This window comes from Triticum aestivum, chromosome 1B (assembly GCF_018294505.1).
Source record: "Triticum aestivum cultivar Chinese Spring chromosome 1B, IWGSC CS RefSeq v2.1, whole genome shotgun sequence".
NCBI classification, from domain to species: Eukaryota; Viridiplantae; Streptophyta; class Magnoliopsida; order Poales; family Poaceae; genus Triticum; species Triticum aestivum.
Window position 1 is genome coordinate 141,610,797 of NC_057795.1, and position 26,649 is coordinate 141,637,445.

Here is a 26,649-nt window from a genome sequence, read left to right on the forward strand (position 1 = left end):
GCGGTGCCGTCTTACTTCCAGGGGAGCAATGCTAGACGTACAGGAAGTTACAGGGGGTTTACGGGGCTGTTGGGGTGTGATTGGCAGAGATCTAATTAGAAGGGCAGGCCCACCAGTGAAAATCAGGGGGGCGCCAGTTAGATGAAGCCACGTTCTCTCCCTGTAAAGTTTTGTATCAATCACCCTGTATGTCTAGTATTATTGCTTCCAGGGACAGCGATGCTGCTTTGATCGCCTAGATGCCTCGCCGCCACCCTCGACCGTGCCCTCTCGAACGCTCCCGTTAGATCTTCCACCGCCGTATGCATCTATAAAAGGGTCTTGTCCCTCCATCGGACCATTCACTACAGCCTCCGTTGCCCCTCCCATCTTCCTCAATTCTTCGCGCTCTGCCAGCTCGATCTACTTCCCACCCCACACCACATCGACCAGGCCACCACCTCCACCAGCGGTGGATCGTCGGGAGCAAGAACGGGATGGACTCTAGAAGCCTTGCGTCACACCATGCGCCCTCATCGGCTGGCCATGGTCGGAGCGTTGGGCGGATCCGATTGCTACTTGCTACGGCGGCGCAGGCGCAGGTGGTCGACGGGAGATCCCTGTGACAGGTGCTTGCTGCCCCTGCGTCGGTCGTCGTCTGCCTCTCCTATGAAGATGATGATTTTTTGTGTCCTTTGTAGATGAACTGCGTTCCCATGCAATGGATGGCGGGCCTAGCTCGAGCTCATCTTTTGAGTGGTGGCCTGATACTCTACGGCGACAGTCATTGGTACATGGTTGTGCGGTTGCTGTTACACATGAAGCATCCGTGGATTCACTGCCAGGATGGAAGGAACGGGCGGCAGTGGAACATGATCTGGGTATTTGGAACGTCTACATGAAGGGGGTTCACCTTTTCTCTCTTGGTTCTTTTCTTCTTTCATGTTTGCTGCAGTTTCATGCGTGCAAGCAGCCCGGAGAACGTGGATCAAGTACAAGTAGTATTGGTAATTATGTGTGCAAGCAACGTTCTTTTCCTAAATTAGACATATATTGTTCTATATATGTAGCTAGCGCTTATAGAGCATGATAGGATATATTTCTTTATTCTATAGTTTTTCCAAGATGAAATTTGAAGTTTGCGTGTGACCAAACTGAAGACTAATTACGAGTTCTTCACTATTTATGTTTCTCCACCCACCACTGCCTCTACTATCAATGTAAAAGTGTTGTGAGTGTCCTAATTGGTGGCAAGGAAAGAACAGAAAAAAGCCCCTGTGGGCATTGGATGTGCAAACTGCTGTCATATTTTTGTCGATTTATGTGCACTCTAAATAAAAATCAGTTTTGCAACACATCCATTAATTTCTGCTCCTTTCCGAATGCTTATCTGCTGAAATCTTTCTAATCCTGTTTATATGGTGTTGTAGAATAGATGCATTTGTCATTCGCATCAATGAAAGAAATATTTACAGGCTACTGGAGAGAGGTGGATGAATTGTATTTAGTTTTCTTTGCTAAGATTTCAGGCTAACAAGCTTAAGGGTCAGATAGTGTTAATTAGCACACTAGGAGGTATAATTTTCTCTTTTTTGTCTTACACGACTTATGCTATTTTGTTCTGTTAGTTTTAAACAGGTATAAAACATAAGCTGCAGCTTAGATGATTAATTGATTATTATTTTTGCGAATTAGATAATTAATTGATGTTGGTCAAGAACTCTCATTCCTCGAAGACGAGGCGAAATTTTTACAAGAATAGGTGAGATGCTTGCAGCTAGAGCGGGGAGCCAAATGGACTAAATCCATATGAGGTATCCACACATTGCTTTTAGGAAAAAATACCTATAGTGTGCATAATTGATCTGTACCTTTCCTATTCTTTGTTAATAGGTTGTGTTGTTTCTGGTTAGTTGCAGATCAAGTGGAGCCGTTGTGTGCACTCAACCCTTTACTACTTTGTGTGTACTATTTTGTATTACAGGTTATCAGGCTTAGCTCTGCTTGCATATTCCTTAACTGTTTTGTGTCAGTTTGATATGAATACATAGCTTACCTTATGTATTGGGAACTGATGTTGAAACCGTTGCTGGGTGATGTCCAGTTCGAGGAATGGATGCATTTGTGTTTTCATTCATGTGTATATAGATCAATGTTAGTACTAACATATTGAGTGACATCACATAATCTTGGCGATTTTCAACCTTATCTCAGGCAGCACACATGGCATAATAAAACATATCCAGTGAGCATTGCATCCGTACCTTGTTCGTTCGTGTCCATTATTTATTTCCATGATTTTCATTCATCATGGATTGCTTATTTGATATCCTATTTGTTCGGGCGATGTTTTTGCCTTTTTTTTGTAGGCTCAACTATTGATGGACATGTTCATAGTGTGGAGGAGACCTTTCTAAACGTTTTAGGTCCGGTGTTTAGTCTTGGTGGAAAGAAATAACATATACATACGTAAGGTATTGACGAGGCGCGGCGTGCCGCCGCGCGGGTATGGCTAGTAAGTAATGACTAATGACTTTGCATCTCCGTGATCAAATGTTCAGAGGTGCCAAACGAGACTACGGTCTAATTTGCCAAACTGTGGGGAAAAAATACTTCATTATATGAACCGGCGCCATTTCTGTAGTGACGTCTTCCGAAGCTGTATGCTCCAACTAGATGAAACTCTTCATCATCAACACTAGAGGGAAATGCGCGCTTTCTTGTGCCGTTCTTCTGTTGTGAAATTAGTTCTATTTTTTCTCCTACTAAGGATTATTGTGGCAATTTGTATTCCGCTCATATAGCTGAGGAGGTAGAGCAAACACCCCCCGCCCCCACGGGTGTAGGGCAGTCCTTGAGTTTTCGAAATGTTCCATTCGGTTTTTTCTTTTTCCTTTTTTCTACAATTTTTTCTTTTCCTGTTTGCTTTTATATTTGGTTTCCTTTTTATTTTATTGTATTTGTTAACTCGTTAATATTTTTAAAATTGACGAATATGTTTTGAAATACAGGAACACACATTAAATTCGTCGAGATTTTTTCAAATTCATACATTTTTTCAAATTTATGAAAAGATTTATAGAATTCATGAACATTTTCTAAAATTGGTGGAGATATTTTTCATATCCATGAATTTTTTTTCAATTCATAAACATTTTAAAAATCTGCAATCGTTTCTAAAATTATTGAACATTTAAAAAATCATGAACACTTTTAAAACTCGTGAATGTGTTCTAAAATGAAACACCTGAACTATGAAAACAAACTTCAAAGGTTTGAAATCGGTCAATGTTCCTCATCATCCATTTAAAATAGAGCGAGTTCCAGTTTTTGCCATATACTTTGATATTTTTGACAAAAAAATGATTTAACATTTTTTTCCGTTCCAATTACCCCATTTAGCAAAAGATTTGCCAGTTGCTACCAAAGTGTTACTAGATTTTATCCCATTTAGTGATCTATCAGGTGAGCCCTGATAATCATGTACACATGATGCGCCGCATTGCAATTTTCTTCTGGTGTTTTTCCCTGAGCTCAAACCAGTTGAATGGCGCAGTCAAACACAACTCTTTTTCCCATAGTCATTAGGTGTACCTATGCACCACTTCACCTTGATGAGACACTACTTCACATCACACGACTCTATTCGTTTTTTAAGGAGGATTTAGTTGTTTACACTTCTTCTACACGACATTTGTGTCTAGTTGCTGCATCATATTAAACTTAACTTCATCAACACATTGTGTGCCAAAAAAACCACTAGAGAAAGTATCATTGACCTAAAAACTCAGAGGGTAAAAATTGGCGAAACTTTCGCTAAATGGGGTAATTCAAATGAAAAGTTATTAATTAAGGTAATTGACGTAAAAAAATGTCATAGTATGGGGTAAAAAACTAGAATTCGCTCTTTAAAATATCACGGTTGTCCAGAGGCCATCTTGTGCCTCCAAGTCTTTAACAACAGTATTCTTCAGAATAAAGACCATTTAAAACTGCAAAGCATCTACGCTTGACTGGAGATGCTAGCTACAACTCAATTGGAAATGAAGCACTTGTAAGGAACCAGTAATAACTTTTTCAATTTGTTGCTGACAAACAAAATTAGCACAAGGCATCAGACAAAATAGGCTATGTTGAACCAACATCAAAGTAATTGTTTCCTAGTATATAAAGAGCATACCACATATAATTGTTCTTTCTTGCCTTCTTTAAACCATTTCTTGTGTTATATATCAATCCAAGATAGCCTTTGCTTCATACTTCTTTCCAATGAGATTTTTTCTTAAGGCCTTCAACACTGAAAATTGCATTTAATTGCCAGTGTCACCGACACCAGGGTTACTTTCAAATGGATTACTCATCCGTTGTGAACTTCCTTAATGAGGCTATCACGGGTATTACCCATCAAAATAAAATATTCTTCTGACTTGGTGTCGATGCTAAAACCGATAGATCTTGGGTAGGGGGTCCCAAGCTTGGTGATCTGAGCTAGATGGTAACAGGAAGAGTAGGGACACATCATTTTACCCAGGTTCGGGCCCTCTTGATGAGGTAAAACCCTATGTCCTGCTTCTTATATATTTATTGTAATGGGGTACAAAGCACAGATTGATCTACCTTGAGATCGTATGAGTTTGTCTCTATGCTCTAAATCTTGCTAAGGTGCATGTGTATGAGCATGCGTGCCACTACAGACTAAACCCACGACTTATATAGATGCCGAGGTACCTAGGTGTTGGGAACGTAGTAATTTCAAAAAAAATCCTATGCACAAGCACGATCATGGTGATGCATAGCAACGAGAGGGGAGAGTGTAGTCCACGTACCCTCGTAGACCGAAAGCGGAAGCGTTATGACAACGCGGTTGATGTAGTCGTACGTCTTCATGATCGAACGATCCTAGTACCGAACGTACGACACCTCCGCGATCTGCACACGTTCAGCTCGGTGACGTCCCACGAACTCACGATCCAGCAGAGTATCGAGGGAGAGTTTCGTCAGCATGACGGCGTGATGACGGTGATGATGAAGCTACCGGCGCAGGGCTTCGCCTAAGCACTACGACGATATGACCGAGGTGAATTATGGTGAAGGGGGGCACCGCAAACGGCTGGAAACAATCAACTTGTGTGTCTATGGGATGCCCCCTGGCCACGTATATAAAGGATGGAGGGAGGAGGAGGCCGGCCATCATAGGGCACGCCCAAAGTGTGGAGTCCTACTAGGACTCCCTAGTCCTAGTAGGATTCCACCTCCCACATGGAATAGGAAAAAGGGAAGGGAGAAGAAGAAGGAAGGAAGGGGGCGCCCCCTTTCCCTAGTCCAATTCGGAACAGTCCATGGGGAAGGGGCGCGGCCACCCTTGAGGCCTTTCTCTCCTTTTCTATATGGCCCATTAAGGCCCATACGAATTCCCGTAACTCTTCGGTACTTTGAAAAATATCCGAATCACTCGGAACCTTTCCAATGTCCGAATATAGCCTTCCAATATATTGATCTTTACGTGTCGACCATTTCGAGACTCCTCGTCATGTCCCCGATCTCATCCGGGATTTCGAACAAACTTCAGTCATCAAATCACATAACTCATAATACAAATCGTCACTGAACATTAAGCGTGCGGGTCCGAGAACTATGTAGACATGATCGAGACTTCATCTCTGGTCAATAACCAATAGCGTAACCTGGATGCTCATATTGGTTCCTACATATTCTACGAAGATCTTTATCGGTCAAACCGGATAACAACATACGTTGTTCCCTTTGTCATCGGTAGGTTACTTGCCCGAGATTCGATCGTCGGTATCTCAATACCTAGTTCAATCTCGTTATCGGCAAGTCTCTTTAATCGTTCCGTAATGCATCATCCCGCAACTAACTCATTAGTCACATTGCTTGCAAGGCTTATAGTGATGTGCATTACCGAGAGGGCCCAGAGATACCTCTCCAATACATGGAGTGATAAATCCTAATCTCAATCTATGCCAACTCAACAAACATCATCGGAGACACCTGTAGAGCATCTTTATAATCACCCAGTTACGTTGTGACGTTTGATAGCACACAAGGTGTTCCTCCGGTATTCGGGAGTTGCATAACCTCATAGTCTGAGGAACATGCATAAGTTATGAAGAAAGCAGTAGCAAATGAAACTATAACGATCATAATGCTAAGCTAACAAATGGGTCTTTTCCATCACATCATTCTCCTAATGATGTGATCTCGTTCATCAAATGACAACACATGTCCATGGCTAGGAGACTTAACCATCTTTGATCAACGAGCTAGTCAAGTAGAGGCATACTAGGGACACTTTGTTTGTCTATGTATTCATACATGTACTAAGTTTCCGGTTAATAAAATTCTAGCATGAATAATAAACATTTATCATGACATAAGGAAGTATAAATAACAACTTTATTATTGCCTCTAGGGCATATTTCCTTCACTAGGGTTTAGACATGGCCGGTTACAATGCAGGGATAAGCATGTCAACTAGTCAAATATGCTTGAAGCGTACGCCAAACCTCCAGAAGATCTTCATATTGATTACGCCGAGGGTCAGGGCTGGCACATCCCATTTTCTAGGGCATATTTCTCCCTTAGTGATTTTGGTGATTGATGAAAATGCATTTGCGGACTAATCTGCATTGAGCATTTCTGAGAATCTATCATATGGCACAAGATGATTCATGCCCATCGGAGCTATTGTGAAGACAATGTTTTTCTTGCGTTTCATTTTCGGTGGATTTGAGTCGTAGGATCACCGTACTATTAAGAGGGCATCCGCTTCAGAAAGGTTTGGGTAGAATCAACACGTACATAGTATTTTGCACCTTCTTTCTTTCCCGACAATTGAGCTTGTCCTTCCTCTATGAATGGGCTTCCAGAGCAACTTAAGCGGTAGTACCACTCTGCTCAGCGGTAGTACCGCTCCAATCCTACTGCCACAGTTCAGTGCTACCAACACTTCAGCTTGTTTTTAGCTCCCTGGATATGAGCGGTAGTTCAGCGCGATAGTACAGCTCGCACGGTACTACGCCCCTGACTAGCATCCACTACTGCGGATCTCCTGAGTCCTATCTCTACAACGGAAGTACTGCTCCGGCGGAACTACCACTGTTCCACTACCGCACGGAGTATGCTTATATTTTGCTCTCTAGATAGCTCTGTCCCTCGAGCGGATGTAGAGCAGTTGCCAGTTGTAGTACCGCCCTGCCTTTATCTAGTACAACTGGTTTCGGGTGTTGTTCACTAAGCGGAAGTACCGCTTCAGCGGCACTACCGCCTCCCTGACCTACTCAGTTGAACGCAATGCTTGGATCTTCCGTGCCAGCTGAATGAGCTACTTCTTCTTGTGCACGGGCTGTGGGTGCATAACGGTTGGATTTCATTCCCCACTATAAAAGGGAGTCATCACTGGTACAACGAGTTGCTATACAAACAGTTTTTAACCCCTTTCCGTGACGGCATTTTAAACCGCCGTCAGGTGAGTGTGTGCGATAGGGTGGTCCTTCCCACACGACCAGAAACCGCGGGGATAGGGAGCCATGATGCATATGTTTTGTATAACTAAGTGTATGCGATGTCGGCATCTATCATAGACGCGAGTCTTTAGAAAATTGTTTCTGATATCTCCAATATTCCAAACGCTCCATCCTTGCTACTCGTTTGTGCTCGCATTAGCATCGCAGTCGGTATTTTATGGTGCTAAGTTTACGATGCGCGACCCATCACAAACATACGATTATAGAACATGTACGATAAGCAGACAATCACGCACATTTACTTTTCCTTGGCTGTACTAGTAAATGGCACATGATGCACGTGTAACGATAGTTATTAACACACATACATGTGAAAAAATGTGGGTAATTTTAAATAGTACTGTCATATTTTGAACTACCATAGGTGGAGTCACGCAACTCATCAGTTAATTAATTGTTAATTGTTAAATTATAAACAATTTAATATGTTTCTATGTAATACTAAATTTACACAATTTAGAATACCATGAGAAAAAGCATACCCACTTCATCCCTAAACCTTTGTCGTAATAAAATTTAATACGTATTAGATTGAGCAATGGAAAGAGTGCTATTTGCAAGTTATTTATTGTTAGAAAGAAAATAATAATATAAACATTAATTATGCCTGGTTTGTTGATCTGAATTTTTCACATAATTTATTGGTAAGAAAAACAATGGTAATAATATTTGTAAAACAACTTTATAAGAGAAAGTAAAAACTATTTAGCTGTAACATGTATTACATTTTTTTTACTTTGTTTGCATTTACCCAAACTTATAAAAGAATTGGTTTCGGCTTGTGCGCCTATACCCAGGCTGCACCATCACATGCTTTATCTCTCTCATCATGATGTGTGCTTGCTAGTAGTTGCTAGTACTCCTAGTCCTACTATACTCTACTGCTACATGTATCACGAGAGTGCTGAAAATTTCTTAACAGTAGCATGCTACAAAGGAAGCAGGGAGAATCACGTGCACATTCTAGAAACTACTACTACTACAACTATGAGTTGCAGGCTGGCAACATAGGGTAAGGGGCAGCGAATCCCTGCAATGCAGACCGTCAGATTGACATATCCAACGGTCCATATGCAGCCACGTAGACTTGTACCACAAGCCATTAAATTTGAGCCGTCCGATTAGAAAGATCCAACGGTCCATATGACTTGCTATTGGTATACTATATAGGAAGTATAGATATAGATATGTGAATCGATGTAAGAGTGCATACAGTTGTGCCTATAAAACTATATGCGAAGTTTGAATATATCCCACATGATTCATCCGTCATACCCGCGTCGGATGAAGACCTATCGCACGCGTTCTTCTATGAGCAAAAGTTTGCGATGCACACGACATCATAAACAGTTCATAATTGCCAAGCGTGTGTGATAAGGTGATTTTCGCAAACATTTAATAAGAAGAAATTGTGTGCGATGTTGTTGCTAATCTTGCACGTTTTTTTCTTTGCTGAACGTGTGTGCAGTAGAGATTGATCGCACATGCAGTGGATCCGAGAAACGTGTCTGATCTCCATGTTTATTGCAGCTTTCGCAAACCGTGTCGGTGTAATCCCTAATTTAATCCATGCATTTAAAAATCACATATTTTGAATTTGAAAGTAGGCAATCATTTATTTCATATCAAAACATATTTATTACAAATATAGGTTCAAGCATGAATGCATAATTCGATGCACATATACATATACTGAAGAACTACAGAAGCACCAAGTAAAGAATAATGAACCACAGTTGTACTAAAGACTGTAAAGAGAGAGGCGAAAGACATTCTGGTTGCTGGAGAAGGTGAAGCGGAATGCCCATATTGTGCCCTCCTCCATGCATAATGCACACACGACTCTAAGCCAACCCGTTGTGATGGCTGCCAGCCCATCCTTCACTGTCTTCATTAGGACTTCACCATGCTCACAGTAGTGTAGATGAAATACTTTAACCTTCATTGCGTGTCCACCAATCTTGTACTTTATGAGGTAATCTTGAGCAAACTTCTTTGGGAACCACTGCAAACCAAAAAGATTCAGACATTGTTGTCTAACAACTCATTATGGGCAGTAAAAAGAGAAGGCTATGGAGTTTGTAGTTACCATCGTACAACTCATTGTTGTGTTGGATAGAGCGTAAACAAATAATAGCTCACTATTGTGTTGGATAGAGCGTAAACAAATAATTTGATTGTCACCGTTCGTATTTTTTGCTATATCCTTATTAGCAACCTTAACATCAAACAAATATAGCCAAGGTAAACAACATAATCTCCAAATGATATCTTGAATGTGTTGGTTTCAGCATGCTGTTAAAGTGGATATAAAATGGAAGGGAATGTTACCTACAACAGGCTTAACAGCCACCAAATATTGCAATTCAAACTGGTATTGTTAAAAATGAATAGAACGTGGGTCATGCTTAAACATCACACTGGATGAATGTGTAAGAGAAAAGTATGTTTTTCGTCCCTAAAGTTTCCAAAAAGTACAGACTTCGTCCTTCAACTTGTTTTGGTCTACTTTTGGTCCCTCAAGTTTCAAAACTGGTCAACTTTCGTCTGAAATCCGGTTTCGCTAGAAAACAGGACACATGGTGTGGTATTCTCCCTCCCCCACTTGCCACGTCAGACCCGCCGTTCGGTCAAACAGACCGCTCGCGCGACGCCGTCAGCTCACTCTCCCCTCGCGCTCTTCTCTTCCTCTTCTCCCTCTCTCTGTGCCGACCTCACCGTCACCTTGCCCGGCGCCGTCGCCTTGCTCGCCGCCAGTGCCTTATTCGCTGCCGGCGCCATGCGAACTCGCGAGGAGATCCTTGGGTGGATGAGTGATGACAGAGCAGTTGTGCTCCTACACAGGTAGGTGCAAATTTGTGATCCAGGGTTAGTGATTTGGGGATTTAGGGTTCTTCCTTGGTGATTTAGGGTTCTTCCTGTGTTTCGTTGAATAGGTCTATATGCCTACCGAACTGATATCTGGCAAAGTGCCACTCGCAATCGAAGATCCAGAGTTCTGTGGCCTAGAAACCGAGAGCAATTTTAGTTGTTTTTGTGGATTTTTGCCGGTGAGAAAGGTTGCTTATGAAGGTGTCAACACTGGCAGAAGGTTCATTTGTTGCATGCGGCAGGTGAATTTAGTTGTCGCATTCATTTATTTTACCAAATCTATATGAGAATGTTCAAATGAACTGATGCAATTTATTTGAGTTTTAGGATGAACAAGCATGCGATTTTCTGATGTGGTATGATCCTGAATGGTCTGCACCAATGCAGAGATCTATCAATGCACTTTATGCCGATAAGCTGAAGGCTGAAGATTGTAAGATGGAATTGGAGATCATGTTGGCCGATAAGTTATCTGACATGGAAGAAAAAGAGAAGAAAAGCCAGCACAAGATGTTATCAAAGATGAAGGCAATGAAGATGGAGCTAAGCAAGAAGGATCTGTTTATCTGTGTGTTACTTGGTGGCAATATAGCTTTATTTGCAGTTCGAGTTGTGCTTATTGGACTGAAAATGTAACGTTTTAGTAAGTAGCAGTGCTAGCTGTTGCCAAGAACTAAACGTAATAGGTTAAGATGATATCTATGTTAGTTTGTTGTGCTTAATATAAGCACTGACCAGTTGTACCTATTTCAGTTGACATTATAAGCACTAAATTATTCTGTACTAAATTGTGCTCTATGCTCTGCTACATATTGGCTTGATCTCTCTTTAGCAGTTGGAAAACAAGTAGGCACACATATTCAATAGGAAAGGAGAGCAAGCACACAAGTTTCAGTGCTTGAAACACAACCCAGGTTCAACTTAAGAAACATAGCCCAGGTTCATCTTGTTCAGTACTAAATGGGACACACATGTTCAACAAGAAATGAGAGCAAGTACACAAATAACAGTGTTCAAATTTAACTGGACATATGAGGTAAGAAGGAAACAAACACACAAGTTTCCTGAACATACACACTGGACTCACTCAAGCAGCTTGTTGGGCACTTTTTTTGCTCTTTTATTTGGTCCACTGAAGTTGGTGTTAGCTGCTCCAGAACTGAAACTCATAGTAACTCCTGAGCTGCTGCTAACATTGACATGAACATTCTTCACAGTGGCCTTTGAGGTAGCAGTGACCTTGCTCTGAGGTGGTTTGAAAGGCTTGAATCTGCTAACATTTGAAGGTGGCCTTCTTGAAGTAGATGGAATGTCTGATGGAGCTTTTCTCATGCCGCTCACATTAGTGCTTTCCTATGAGGGTTGCACAGGACCCTGCAAGCATTTTCATTAAGCTATGTTTCACATAAAGGAGTGTTATTACACTGAAAATAAGCTAGGAACATAGCTAAACACTCACCTTTGTAGTTGGCCTAGAACTAGCCTTTGTAGCTGGCCTAGAACTGCCCTTTGTAGTTGGCTTTGCACTAGAATTTCTAGCAGTTGGGGCACTGCTAGCAGATGGGGCACTGCTAGCAGATGGTTTAGGAGCAGTACACTTTGTTTTTGTTGTGACCTGTGCATTTGCAAATAGAGCATCTACTGATTGTGCCAACTTTACCCATCCTGTGCTTAGGCGTAGTGGGTTTCTCTCCCTTCCCTTTCTTCCTCTTAGTCATTGGCCTTCATGGCATTTTCACATATCCTGGAGCTGCTGGCCTAGGTCTGTTGGATTCAGGCCAAGTTGCCATACCATCTACCGGCTGTAGGAAGTGTGAGTATGTTGCCTTGAAATTCTCCACTGAAAAGCAGCTAGCAACATAGAAATGTCATTTGTGACAATGTGTATAGCACACACATCATGTGCACATGGTAAACCAGAAAGTTGCCAGTACCTACAGCTAAATGTCCAGTTAGTCAAATCAACTTTGAATCTATACTGCACTCATTGTGTCACTTTATAGCATTTGCAATTTGCAAAAAGTAGCAATAAATTATGAAGATCTCTAAATTATGAGATGGGCAGATTAATGCAGCACTCACTTTCTGCTGGTCAGATATGAACACCCAGCCTTGACCATCCTCCACTCCCAAATCTCTAAATAGTACATCGTAGAACCAATCCCATGAGTCATTATTCTCCTTCTCAACTACTGCCCATGCAATTGGGTACATTAGGTTATTTGCATCCCTTTCTATAGTACAGAGAAGCTCTCCATTTGTTGTGCTTTGAAAAAACATACATCCATTCCTACTACTTTTCTACAACCTGCCTTGAAACCTTCTTTCAGAGCAGCCAAGCACACATACATTCTCAAAAATCTTGGTACTCTTTCCTTTGGATCAAGTTTGACAACAATAGTGCTTATTGCATTGCTCCTCAGCAATTCCAACTGATAATCAAATACTTTTGAGTATTGGAACTTGGTGGAATCATACACTCTCTGCTTCACAATTTGTTTTGCTCTCTTAATTTGTGTTATGCTCACATTTGCAAACATGTCCTCTTGCACATGTGCTTTCAAGCTGTCAATCTTCCATCCTGGGTGGCCTCTAATGAGCTTATCATATTTTTATGCAATCCTAACTGAAGTGACCAGCTTATTATCCTTCCTTTTTGGGCAACAATGCTTATCTCTGAAAGATGTCACGTGCCAACTATTGCACCTACTTGTCCTACTAAGTAAACAGAACCAGGGGCATGTCCCCCAATCACACTCTGCTCTGCACCTTACAGAATCATTTTTCTTAAACCTAATTAACCTTCTGTGATGCAGTCCATAAGTAATTATTGCTTTTCTGAACTCTTCCTTTGATTCAAATTTCATACCAAGACAGAACTCTGGTACTTCTCCTCTGTCTTTGTACACATGAATTTTTTTAGGTTTAGTGACAACCTCTCCATCACTGTTTTCTTTGAAAGAGTCATTAGAATCTGAGCTGTTTGAGTTGCTTTCAACAGCTACATCCTCTCCAACATTTTCCCTTGAACCTATTGCTGCATTTGTAATGAACACTTCATCTAAAATGTCTATGTTGTCAGCCCTGAGTTTCTTCTTGTACTCCACATAGTAAACATTGATCTTTCTTGCTTCTTTATCATCCTCAGATGCTGACTCATCATCAAGGAAGTAATCATTGTCCTCTTCATCAGACTCTTCACCTTGTACATCACTATTCCCCTCTAATCTGGGCAATTGCTCTTCTGGCATGACTACACTTCAGGGGGTGTACTGTTCCTCTTCCTCCCCATCAGTGCCTGTTGTTGCAACTGATTCTTCCTCATATATAATCACTATCAGCCCCATCAGTAGGAGCATGCTTCTCAACATACACATCTGCAACTCCTCCATCACAAACAAACTCAGCCATCTTAAGAACTGTGTTGTCATCATGCAGAAAAACAAGTCCATCATTCATCTCTTTTCCTGTAACTAACCAATAAAACTAACATTGTATCCCCTCCACATCAGTGCAATGATCTCTTAAATGCCCCAAAAGCTCGGGCAAAGAAAGCTTATCTATGTCAATGTCTGACATAGCTTCACTTCCTCCCAAATACATCATGTGGTTCCCATTTTTCACAAATTCGCCATTGGAATGGAACATGAAATGAATTAAATCCAGAGGCTCCATTACTCCCTACAATAGATGGAGACAAATTTCAGATTCGGTACAACCTAAATGGATGGCATCTACCTACAAATCCTAAAGAATATATGCAAAAAACATACATGAAGGTCTGCCGGTGGTCGCTGTCCTGATAGTTCTCGTCGTCGCCGATGTATACTGGATCGGCGCCGCCGCAGCCGCAGCACTACACCCGCCCGTGCCGCCATGTAGATCTGCGCCTAGGTATACTCGATCGGCATCGCCATACTTGCACCGCCATCCCTGGCTCCGACCCAACGCCGACCACCATGCCAAATCGGGATCCGCCGCCGCCAAGTCTAGGGTTTGGGAGAGAGGTCACAGAGGAAAGGGAAAGGGGGAGAGAGTGAAGACAACGTCGCGCGAGCGATCTGTTTGACCCAATAGCAGGTCCTACGTGGCAAGTGGGGGAGGGAGAATACCATGCCAAGTGTCCTGTTTTCTAGCGAAACCGGATTTTGGATGAAACTTGACCGGTGTTTAAACTTGAGGGACCAAAAGTAGACCAAAACAAGTTGAAGGATGAATTCTGTACTTTTTGGGAACTTGAGGGACAAAAAACATACTTTTTGGGAAATGAAATAAAGGGCATGTGTTAACTACACCAGGCATAACTGGAATCAAATATAGCAGTTCAAACTGGTACTGATGAAATCGAGCTGCACAGTTCTGACTTGCACATAATGAACATCACATTGTGAATGACTGAAATAAACAAGGCTTAAATGATCAGTATAACAACCAAATATAGCCATTGAAAACTGGACAGGGTCTCACTACAACCAACCTAACAAGCAAATACAGATAAACAAGGCATATGCTTGAAAACTGGACAAATGCTCACTACAACCAACCTAACAAGCAAATATAGATAAACAAGACATATGCTTGAAAACTGGACAAATGCTCACTACAACCAACCTAACAACCAAATATAGATAAACAAGGCATCTGCTTGATAACTGGACAACTGCTCACTTCAACATACCTAACAACCAAATACAGATAAACAAGGCCTCTACTCACTATAAACAACCAAATATAGCCATTCATGGAACTGAAGTGGACAATTCATACTTAAACACCACGTAGCCCTATTGAACATTACATTTTTGCATAACTGATAACCAACAAGTATAGGGGATCATTTGTAGCCTTTTTCAATAAATAAGTGTGTCGAACCCAACGTGGAGCTAAAGGCAGAACAAATATTCCCTCAAGTTCTATCGACCACTGATACAACTCTACGCACGCTTAACGTTTGCTCTACCTAGAACAAGAATTAAACTAGAAGTAATTTTTAGGTGTGGATAGGTATGCAAGATAATAAAGAACATGAAACTAAAAGTTAGGTGCTGTTTAAATAAAGAAACAATTAACTTAGTAAAACGAGATTTAGTTGTGGTAGGATTTGCGGAGTTGTCCCTTAGCAATTGACTATGTTACTAGACCGATAGCAAGCTTTTTTGTGGGAGAGGCCACCCTTACATGGAATTCTATGCACTTGCAATTGGAACTATTAGAAAGCATCTGCAACTACTAACCTTCATTAAAGTAAAACCCAACCATAGCATTAAGATATATATTGGTCCCACTTCAATCCCGTACGTATCAATTTCTATGTTTAGGTTGAAGCTGCTGTCACCCTTGCCCTCGAATGCATAGTCCTATCAACGTACAACTAACCCTATGGTGTGATCCACACATGCGCTCATATGATGGGCACCAAAGGTCAACAACATAACCACAAGCAAATTAAACCAACCATAGCAATTCACAAATTACCGATAGGACAAAAAAAATCTACTCAGACATCATAGGATGGCAACATATCATTGGATAATAGTATGAAGCATAAAGCACCATGTTCAAGTAGAGGGTATAGAGGGTTGCAGGAGAGTGGACTGCTGAATATAGATGGGGGAAGGTGATGAGGATGTTGGTGAAGATGTCAGAGTTGTTGGAGTATATCATCGTCAGACGATGATTCCCCCAGCGGTGTTCCAGCACCACCGGGAGAGAGGGGGAGAGAGCCCCCACCTTCTTCTTCTTCCTTGGCATCCCCCCTAGATGGGAGGAGGGTTCCCCCTCTGGTCCATGGTTGGCATGGCAGCGGAGGGGTGAGAGCCCCTCCGAGATTGGATCTGTCTCTCTGTTCTCTTCTGTTTTTCGTTTTTTGTTTTCTGGCCGAAAATTATTTCCTATATTCCAGGAGATTCGTAACTCCGATTGCGCTGAGATTTTAACACGCTTTTTTCTGGATATAAGCTTCCTTGCGCCCGAATTAGAGCTCCAACCGACTTACGAGGAGTTCACAACCCACCACCATGTGCCTGGGCTACCTGGCGCGCCTAGGTGTCTTGTAGTGGCTGTGGGCCCCCGTTTGCGATGATTCCACCTTCCAAAAATCCCAAATATTCCAAAATAATTCTGTGTAAATTTTTATCGCATTTGGACTTTGTTTGATATGGATATTCTGTGAAACAAAAAACATGCAACAAAGAGGAACTGGCACTGGGCACTTGATCAATTGGTTAGTCCAATAAATCATATAAAATGTTGCCAAAAATATGTGAAAGTTTTTATAATATTGGCATGAACAATAAAAAATTATAGATACGGTAGAGATGTATCAGCATCCCCAAGCTTAATTCCTGCTCGTCCTCGAGTAGGTAAACGATAAAAAAGATAATTTTTGATGTGGAATGCTACCTAGCATAATCTTGATCATACATCTAATCATGACATGAATATTAAGACACGAATGATTCAAAGCAATAGTCTATAATTTTACATAAAGACATCAATACTAAGGCATCCCAACAAACAACCGTGTCTTTCAAAAAATCAATGCTAAAGAAAGCTATCCCTACAAAATCATATAGTCTTGTCATGCTCTGTCTTCTTGACACAAAGTATTTATCACGTACTACCCCTGTGTCAGCCAAGAAATTGGTTCATACTTCTTAACGTGCTTCAGCTTTTTCAACCCTCACGGAATACATGAGCGCAAGCCATGGATATAGATGGGTGGAATAGAGTATGATGATAGGGGTAAATATAAAGAAGACAAAAAGGTAAGAAAGTCTCACATCGACGCGTAACCAACGGGCTATGGAGATGCCCATCAATTGATATCAATGTGAGGAGTAGGGATCGCCATGCAACGAACGCACAAAGAGTTATAAGTGTATGAAAGCTCAACATGAAAACTAAGTGGGTGTGCATCTAACTCTATAATGAAAAATTCCCACTAGTATATGAAAGTGACAACATAGGAGACTCTCTATATGAAAAACATGGTGCTACTTTGAGGCACAAGTGTGGTATTTGCATGCCCCTTCTCTCCTTTTCTCTCTTTTTTCCTTTTTCTTTCTTGGGCTCTTTTTGGCCTTTTCATTTTTTCTATTTTCATTTTATATTTGTCCGAAGCCTCATCCCTACTTGTGGGGGGAATCATAGTCTCCATCATCCTTTCCTTACCGGGACATGCTCTTGTTGGGAAACGTAGTAATTTCAAAAATTTCCTACGCACACGCAAGATCATGGTGGTGCATAGCAACGAGAGGGGAGAGTGTAATCTACATACCCTTGTAGACCGAAAGCGGAAGCGTTAGAACAACGCGGTTGATGTAGTCGTACGTCTTCACGGCCCGACCGATCAAGCACCGAAACTACGGCACCTCCGAGTTCTAGCACACGTTCAGCTCGATGACGTCCCTCGAACTCCGATCCAGCCGAGTGTCGAGGGAGAGTTCCGTCAGCACGACGGCATGGTGACGATCTTGATGTTCTACCATCGCAGGGCTTCGCCTAAGCACCGCTACAATATTATCAAGGAGGACTATGGTGGAGGGGGGCACCGCACACGGCTAATAGATCTCAAGGATCAATTGTTGTTGTGCCTTTGGGGTGCCCCCCTGCCCCCATATATATAGGAGCAAGGGGGGAGGTGGCCGGCCTATGGAGGAGGCGCACCAAGGGGGGAGTCCTACTCCCACCGGGAGTAGGACTCCTCCTTTCCTTGTTGGAGAAGGAAAGAGGAGGAGTAGGACTCCTCCTTTCCTTGTTGGAGAAGGAAAGAGGAGGAGAGGGAGAAGGAAAAATGGGCTGCCCCCCTTGTCCAATTTGGACCAGAGGGGGTGCGCAGGCCTCCTTCCTTTTGGCCTCTCTCCTCTATTCCCGTATGGCCCAATAAGGCCCATATACTCCCCGGTGAATTCGGGAGGTCCTAGTCGGCGCCTTAAGCGCCCCGAAGCGAAACTGGCGCTCACAGGAGAACCTTCTGGGCCGGCCCACACCGAAATACTGTAAGGCAAAAACATACAGAAAAAGCAGGCATCACCAGGGCTCGATCTCAGGCCATGACGGTAATGCAAGAGACTAGCTACCATTGTATCACTGGAGTGCTAGTGATCGATAGCAGCGCGCATTTTTAAACAACTATCGCGCACAAAAAGTTCACCGATTAAAAAAAAGGTGACGAATTTAAATGGAAAAAGTTCATCGTTTTGAAAAAAAGTTCGTCGATTTTGAAAAAAGTTCATCAATTTTGAAAAAAAGTTCATTGTTTTGGAAAAAAAATCATAGATTTTGGGAAAAAGTTCATCGAATCTGAAAAAAGTCCAGCGTTTTCGAAAAAAGTTCATCAAATTTGAAAAAAGTCCATCAGATTTGAAAAAAGGTTCATTGATTTCGAAAATAGTTCATCGATTTTGAAAATAGTTCACCGGATCTGAAAAAAGTTCATTGGATTTGAAAAAAAGTTCATCGGATTTCAAAAAAAAGTTCATCGAAATTGAAAAGGAAATTATTGATTTCGAAAAAGGTTCACCGAATTTGAAAAAGGATGAGGAGAAAAGAAAAAGAAAAAACTGAACTTACGTAGATAATAAATAAGAGGACTAAAAAAGGATTTGAGAGAAGCTGTCACGGCCGGGTGGCTCGAGCGTAGCGCTCGCAGCGGCGAGCTACTGGGTTCGATCCCTCGGTCATGCACTTTTTTTGATGTTTCTCTAGAAATAGAAGAAGAAAAAAAGCAAAACGGGCCGAGCCCAGCTAACTCGGCTGCAGGCGCCCGTTTGCAAATTGCACTATAACGGGCACCTGCAGCGCCAAATAGGAAATCCCGGTGAATTCCCGTAACTCTCCGGTACTCCGAAAAATACCCGAATCACTCGAAACCTTTTCGAAGTCCGAATATAGTGGTCCAATATATCGATCTTTACGTCTCGACAATTTCGAGACTCCTCGTCATGTCCCCGATCTCATCTGGGACTGCGAACTCCTTCGGTACATCAAAACTCATAAACTCATAATATAACTGTCATCGAAACCTTAAGCGTGCGGACCCTATGGGTTCGAGAACAATGTAGACATGACCTAGAACTATTCTCGGTCAATAACCAATAGCGGAACCTGGATGCTCATATTGGCTCCCACACATATTCTATGAAGATCTTTATCGGTCAAACCGCATAACAAAATACGTTGTTCCCTTTGTCATCAGTATGTTACTTGCCCGAGATTTGATCGTCGGTATCCAATACCTAGTTCAATCTCGTTACTGGCAAGTCTCTTTACTCGTTACGTAATGCATCATTCCGTAACTAACTCATTAGTTACATTGCTTGCAAGGCTTATAGTGATGTGCATTATCGAGAGGGCCCAGATATACCTCTCCGACAATCGGAGTGACAAAACCTAATCGCAAAATACGCCAACCCAAACTGTACCTTTGGAGACACCTGTAATACTCCTTTATAATCACCCAGTTACGTTGTGACGTTTGGTAGCACCCAAAGTGTTCCTCCGGTAAATGGGAGTTGCGTAATCTCATAGTTACAGGAACATGTATAAGTCATGAAGAAAGCAATAGCAATATACTAAACGATCAAGTGCTAGGCTAACGGAATGGGTCATGTCAATCACATCATTCTCCTAATGATGTGATCCAATTAATCAAATGACAACACATGTCTATGGTTAGGAAACATAACCATCTTTGATTAATGTTTGTCTATGTATTCACACATGTATCATGTTTCCGGTTAATACAATTCTAGCATGAATAATACACATTTATCATGATATGAGGAAATAAATAATAACTTTATTATTGCCTCTAGGGCATATTTCCTTCAGTCTCCCACTTGCACTAGAGTCAATAATCTAGATTACACAGTAATGATTCTAACACCCATGGAGTCTTGGTGCTGATCATGTTTTGCTCGTGGAAGAGGCTTAGTCAATGGGTCTGCAACATTCAGATCCGTATGTATCTTGCAAATCTCTATGTCTCGCACCTAGACTTGGTCCCGGATGGAATTGAAGCGTCTCTTGATGTGCTTGGTCCTCTTGTGAAATCTGGATTCCTTTGCCAAGGCAATTGCACCAGTATTGTCACAGAAGATCTTCATTGGTCCCGATGCACTAGGTATGACACCTAGATCGGAAATGAACTCCTTCATCCAGACTCTTTCATTTGCTGCTTCCGAAGCAGCTATGTATTCCGCTTCACTTGTAGATCCCGCCATGACGCTTTGTTTAGAACTGCACCAACTAACAACTCCACCTTTTAATAAAAACACGTATCCGGTTTGCGATTTAGAATCGTCAGGATCAGTGTCAAAGCTTGCATCGACGTAACCATTTACGACTAGCTCTTTGTCACCTCCATATACGAGAAACATATCCTTAGTCCTTTTCAGGTATTTCAGGATGTTCTTGACCGCTATCCACTCCTGGATTACTTTGGTACCTTCCTGCCAAGCTTATTGCTAAGCACACGTCAGGTCTGGTACACAGCATTGCATACATGATAGAGCCTATGGCTGAAGCATAGGGAACATCTTTCATTTTCTCTCTATCTTCTGCTGTGGTCGGGCATTGAGTTTGACTCAACTTCACACCTTGTAGTACGGGCAAGAACCCTTTCTTTGCCTGATCCATTTTGAACTTTTTCAAAACTTTATCAAGGTATGTGCTTTGTGAAAGTCCAATTAAGCGTCTTGATCTATCTCTATAAATCTTGATGCCCAATATATAAGCAGCTTCACCGAGGTCTTTCATAGAAAAACTTTTATTTAAGTATCCCTTCATGCTATCCAGAAATTCTATATCATTTCCAATTAATAATATGTCATCTACATATAATATCAGAAATGCTACAGAGCTCCCACTCACTTTCTTGTAAATACATGCTTCTCCAAAAGTCTGTATAAAACCATATGCTTTGATCACACTATCAAAGCGTTTATTCCAACTCCGAGATGCTTGCACCAATCCATAAATGGATCGCTGGAGCTTGCACACTTTGTTAGCACCTTTTGGATCAACAAAACCTTCTGGCTGCATCATATACAACTCTTCTTCCAGAAATCCATTCAAGAATGCAGTTTTGACATCCATTTGCCAAATTTCATAATCATAAAATGCAGCAATTGCTAACATGATTCGGACAGACTTAAGCATCGCTACGGGTGAGAAAGTCTCATCGTAGTCAACTCCTTGAACTTGTCGAAAACCTTTTGCAACAAGTCGAGCTTTATAGACAGTTATATTACCATCAGCGTCAGTATTCTTGTTAAAAATCCATTTATTCTCAATGGCTTGCCGATCATCGGGCAAGTCAACCAAAGTCCATACTTTGTTCTTATACATGGATCCCACCTCAGATTTCATGGCCTCTAGCCATTTTGCGGAATCTGGGCTCATCATCGCTTCCTCATAGTTTGTAGGTTCGCCGTGGTCAAGTAACATGACTTTCAAAATAGGATTACCATACCACTCTGGTGCGGATCTTACTCTGGTAGACCTACGAGGTTCAGTAGAAACTTGATCTGAAGATTCATGATCAATATCATTAGCTTCATCACTAATTGGTGTAGTTGTCATAGGAACCGGTTCATGTGATGTACTACTTTCCAATAAGGGAGCAGGTACAGTTACCTCATCAAGTTCTACTTTCCTCCCACTCACTTCTTTCGAGAGAAACTCCTTCTCTAGAAAGGATCCGAATTTAGCAACGAAAATCTTGCCCTCAGATCTGTGATAGAAGGTGTACCCAATTGTCTCTTTTGGGTATCCTATCAAGACATATTTCTCCAATTTGGCTTCGAGCTTATGTGGTTGAAGTTTCTTCACATAAGCATCGCAGCCCCAAACTTTAAGAAACGACAACTTTGGTTTCTTTCCAAACCACAGTTCATAAGGCGTCGTCTCAACGGATTTTGATGGTGCCCTATTTAACGTGAATGCGGCCGTCTCTAAAGCATAACCCCAAAACGATAGCGGTAAATCAGTAAGAGACATCATAGATCGCACCATATCTAGTAAAGTACGATTACGACGTTCGGACACACCATTTCGTTGTGGTGTTCCAGGTGGCGTGAGTTGCAAAACTATTCCGCATTGTTTCAAATGTAAACCAAACTCGTAACTCAAATATTCTCCTCCACGATCAGATCGTAGAAATTTTATTTTCTTGTTATGATGATTTTCTACTTCACTCTGAAACTCTTTGAACTTTTCAAATGTTTCAGACTTGTGTTTCATCAAGTAGATATACCCATATCTGCTCAAATCATCCGTGAAGGTGAGAAAATAACGATACCCGCCGCGAGCTTCAACATTCATTGGACTGCATACATCGGTATGTATGATTTCTAAAAAATCAGTTGCTCGCTCCATAGTTCCGGAGAACGGCGTTTTAGTCATCTTGCCCATGAGGCACGGTTCGCAAGTACCAAGTGATTCATAATCAAGTGATTCCAAAAGTACATCAGTATGGAGTTTCTTCATGCGCTTTACACCGATATGACCTAAACGGCAGTGCCATAAATAAGTTGCACTATCATTATTAACTCTGCATCTTTTGGCTTCAACATTATGAATATGTGTATCACTACTATCGAGATTTAAAAAAAATAGACCACTTTGTAAGTGTGCATGACCATAAAAGATATTACTCATATAAATAGAACAACCATTATTATCTGATTTAAATGAATAACCGTCCCGCATCAAACAAGATCCAGATATAATGTTCATGCTCAACGCTGGCACAAAATAACAATTATTTAGGTCTAAAACTAATCCCGATGGTAGATGTAGAGGTAGCGTGCCGACCGCGATCGCATTGACTTTGGAACCATTTCCCATGCGCATCATCACCTCGTCCTTAGCCAATCTTCGCCTATTCCGTAGTCCCTGTTTCAAGTTGCAAATATTAGCAACAGAACCAGTATCAAATACCCAGGTGCTACTGCGAGCATTAGTAAGGTACACATCAATAATATGTATATCACATATACCTTTGTTCACTTTGCCATCCTTCTTATCCGCCAAATACTTGGGGCAGTTCTGCTTCCAGTGTCCAGTCTGCTTGCAGTAGAAGCACTCAGTCTCAGGCTTAGGTCCAGACTTGGGTTTCTTCTCTTGAGCAACAACTTGTTTGATGTTCTTCTTGAAGTTCCCCTTCTTCTTCCCTTTGCCCTTTTTCTTAAAACTGGTGGTCTTATTGACCATCAACACTGTCACATCCCTAACTTCTGGTAATGCTCTAGGCTAGCTTCATGTGTGCATCATGTCTATATTTTTGAAACTTGAATTGAGGATTATTGGAAGCCTCAAAACCCTAAATAAAAGAGGGGCAAAAACCCTAGAAATATCATTCATTGCTCCAAAAGGCTCTTCTTAAATGTTTGATAATTTTTGGTAAGGGTTCTGGTCCCAACCTAAATATTGAACATTTTTGAGGAATTATTTTTTGGGATTTTGGATTTAATTCATTAGCTATTTGAATTTTAATTATATTCATATAATTAGAATATAATTTCAAATACCCCCTGAAATATTTTATAAGCTTTTGGAAAAGTCCATCTAGCAATATAAAATATTCAGAGGAGCTTTGGCATTGTTTGAATTATTATTTTAATTCAAAACAGTGGCAAAATAAATTAAATAAAACAAACAGAACAAAAAAAATAAAAAAGAGAAAGCCTACCTGGCCTTACCCGCGCAGCCACCAGAGCCGGCCCAGTTCCCCCCCCCCCAGCCGGCCCAGCCCACCTCCCCCCCTTGTCCTCTTCTTCCTCTGCCAGTAGGCAGAGGCGAGACGCACGCGCGCCGACGCCGACCACCTCCTGCTTCGCCGTGGCAGCCTCCCCGACCCCCTCGCGACGCCACGAAGACGGCCTCGACCCCCCTCGATCGTCTCTCTCTCTCTGGACCCCCTCCTCCTCCTCTGTTCTCCCTCCCTCTCGTCACCGAACGCACCTGGGAGCGCCGCTCGCCGTAGCCATGACCACGGCCACCCCTCCCCTCTCCGACGTGCTCCCGAGCTCCTGCACCTCGTCGCCAACCCCCTCACCGAGCCACGTGACCGGAAGGGCCCCGAGTAGCCGCCATCGTCATCATCTCCGAGCTTCGGCCCCGGTGCCGTCTCCGTCGAATTCGGCCACTCCGGCGCGCCCCCGAGCCCACTGACCCTCCCTACAGCTCCGCGGTGAGCCTCCGTGCAGAACCCCTCTCTCTCCCCTCGCGTTTGCGAGCTCTAGGCCATAGCCCGTCGCGGCTGAACTCCGGCCGCCGCTGACCATGTCGCCGCCGTGGCCTGAGCTCGAACGGGTCGCGCCCGTGCATCTCACCGAGCTCGTGGTGACTCCAGGAGGCTGCGCAATGCTTTACCTCACTCGCCCGTGCTCCACAACGCCGTTTTCGCCGAGGCCCGAACTCCGGCGCCGCCTCGGGCTCCATTCCGGCGAACCCCGGCCACCCCCGCACCTTCCGTTGGCCCCCCTAGATGCGCACGGGCACGGGCTACCTTCTGGTGCCCTTCGCGCGTCCAGCCGCCGCCCGTAGCGCAACCCCAGTGAACTTCCGCCGCGTTTCGGGTCGCCGCCGGCCGAACTCCGGTGGCCAGTGACGTGGCGCTGTCATTAGCACTAATGACCCTGTTAAACTAACCCCGTGACGCTGACAGTGGGCCCCGTAGCGGGTCAAAGCCCGGGTCAACGCGGGATTAGCCCCTGTGTCACTAACGTGTGGACCCCACACGTCAGGTTTGATCTGGACCGCCCCTTGACCTGCTGAGGTCAGCATGAGGTCATGCTGACGCCATAATTCATTTTCTGGAATTATTTTAATTTTAAATATTCAGGAAATTTCAGAAAATGCCTAAAACTTCCAAAATTCATAGAAAATTAACCGTAACTCCAAATTAAATAATTTATATATGAAAAATTATCATAAAAATTCAAGGAATCCATCTGTACCATTTTCATGCATGTTAGAACAACTTATCACTACTGTTTAGAGCAAATGAAGTGAATGACATTTAAATAATCACATATGGAGTTTGAATTTGAATCTTGTATTCAAACCAACTTCATTTAATCTGTTGCTAGTTGCATTAGCTCAAAACACATTCATATTGCCATGTCATGAGCATGCATCATATTGTGCATTGCATTGATTGTATTTCTTCTTTGTTGCCGGTATTTGTCCCCTCTCGATAGACGTGATACCGATGATGTGATCGTTGACACTGATGAAGACTCAATGTTATCTTCAGAAGTGCCAGGCAAGCAAAACCCCCTTGTTCATTCCGATACAATCCCACTCTCTCGCTCCCGCTCTCTTCTACTGCATTAGGACAACATCGATTCATCTGTTACTTGCTGCGGTAGCTGAACCCTTTATCCTATGCATGACCTGTCATTCCACAGTAATTAGATGAAACCCACTAGCATGAGTAGGAGTTGTTTGAGCCCTGTTGTGCCTACTCATTCATTTTTGTTTGTCATGCCTGCTACTGCTTAGAGTTGAGTCAGGTCTGATTCATCGGGGATGAATCAGAGGCGTGTGAACATGTCCTACTGTGTGTGAGCTAAGTGTGTGAACACGATTTGGTAAAGGTAGCGGTGAGAGGCCATGTAGGAGTACATGGTGGGTTGTCTCATTGCAGCCGTCCTCAGGAACTGAGCTCTGTGTTTGTGATCCATGATTCAGCTACTACCACGCATTGGGCCCGAAACCAATGGACCCTCTCGGCTTCTTAATCACCCTTGTCCTTTGTCCAGGAGTTGCAAGTAGTTTCTGGTGTTTGTAGTATGCTGGAGGCCGTGCGCAGCGCTGACCGTAGGGGTGGGCTGTGATGCGGTAGGCACGTGGCACGGTGTACCGGGCGCCCGTTTGGTGTCTCGGGAACCCTGTTCACATCGTTTGGGGCTGTGAGCGAAACTCCGGCCGGATCTCCTCATGGATGGAACCCGAATAGGCGATAAACCTGGACTAGAGACTTAGGTGATTAGGTAGGTCGTGGCCGACACCCACGTTGGGCTTCCGCTTGAAGGTTGCCGAGTACATGTCGTGTAAACGGCGGTAAGTGGTGAGAGCGTGTGTGAAGAAGTACACCCCTGCAGGGTTAACATCATCTATTCGAATAGCCGTGTCCGCGGAAAAGGACTTCTGGGTTGCTTATATCAGTTCATAGACAAGTGAAAGTGGATACTCTAAAATACGCAAGATAAGCGTGAGTGCTATGGATGGCGTTCTCGTA

At 42.7% G+C, this 26,649-nt stretch overlaps 1 long non-coding RNA gene across 1 annotated transcript; it reads left to right on the top strand.

Moving 5' to 3' along the window:
- Positions 1–361: 361 nt before the first annotated feature.
- LOC123088338 (uncharacterized) lies at positions 362–2,926 on the top strand. The gene is made up of 3 exons (XR_006441848.1): positions 362–608; positions 681–1,554; positions 1,675–2,926. It is a non-coding gene; the product is annotated as an uncharacterized lncRNA (long non-coding RNA).
- The last annotated feature ends 23,723 nt before the right edge of the window (positions 2,927–26,649 follow it).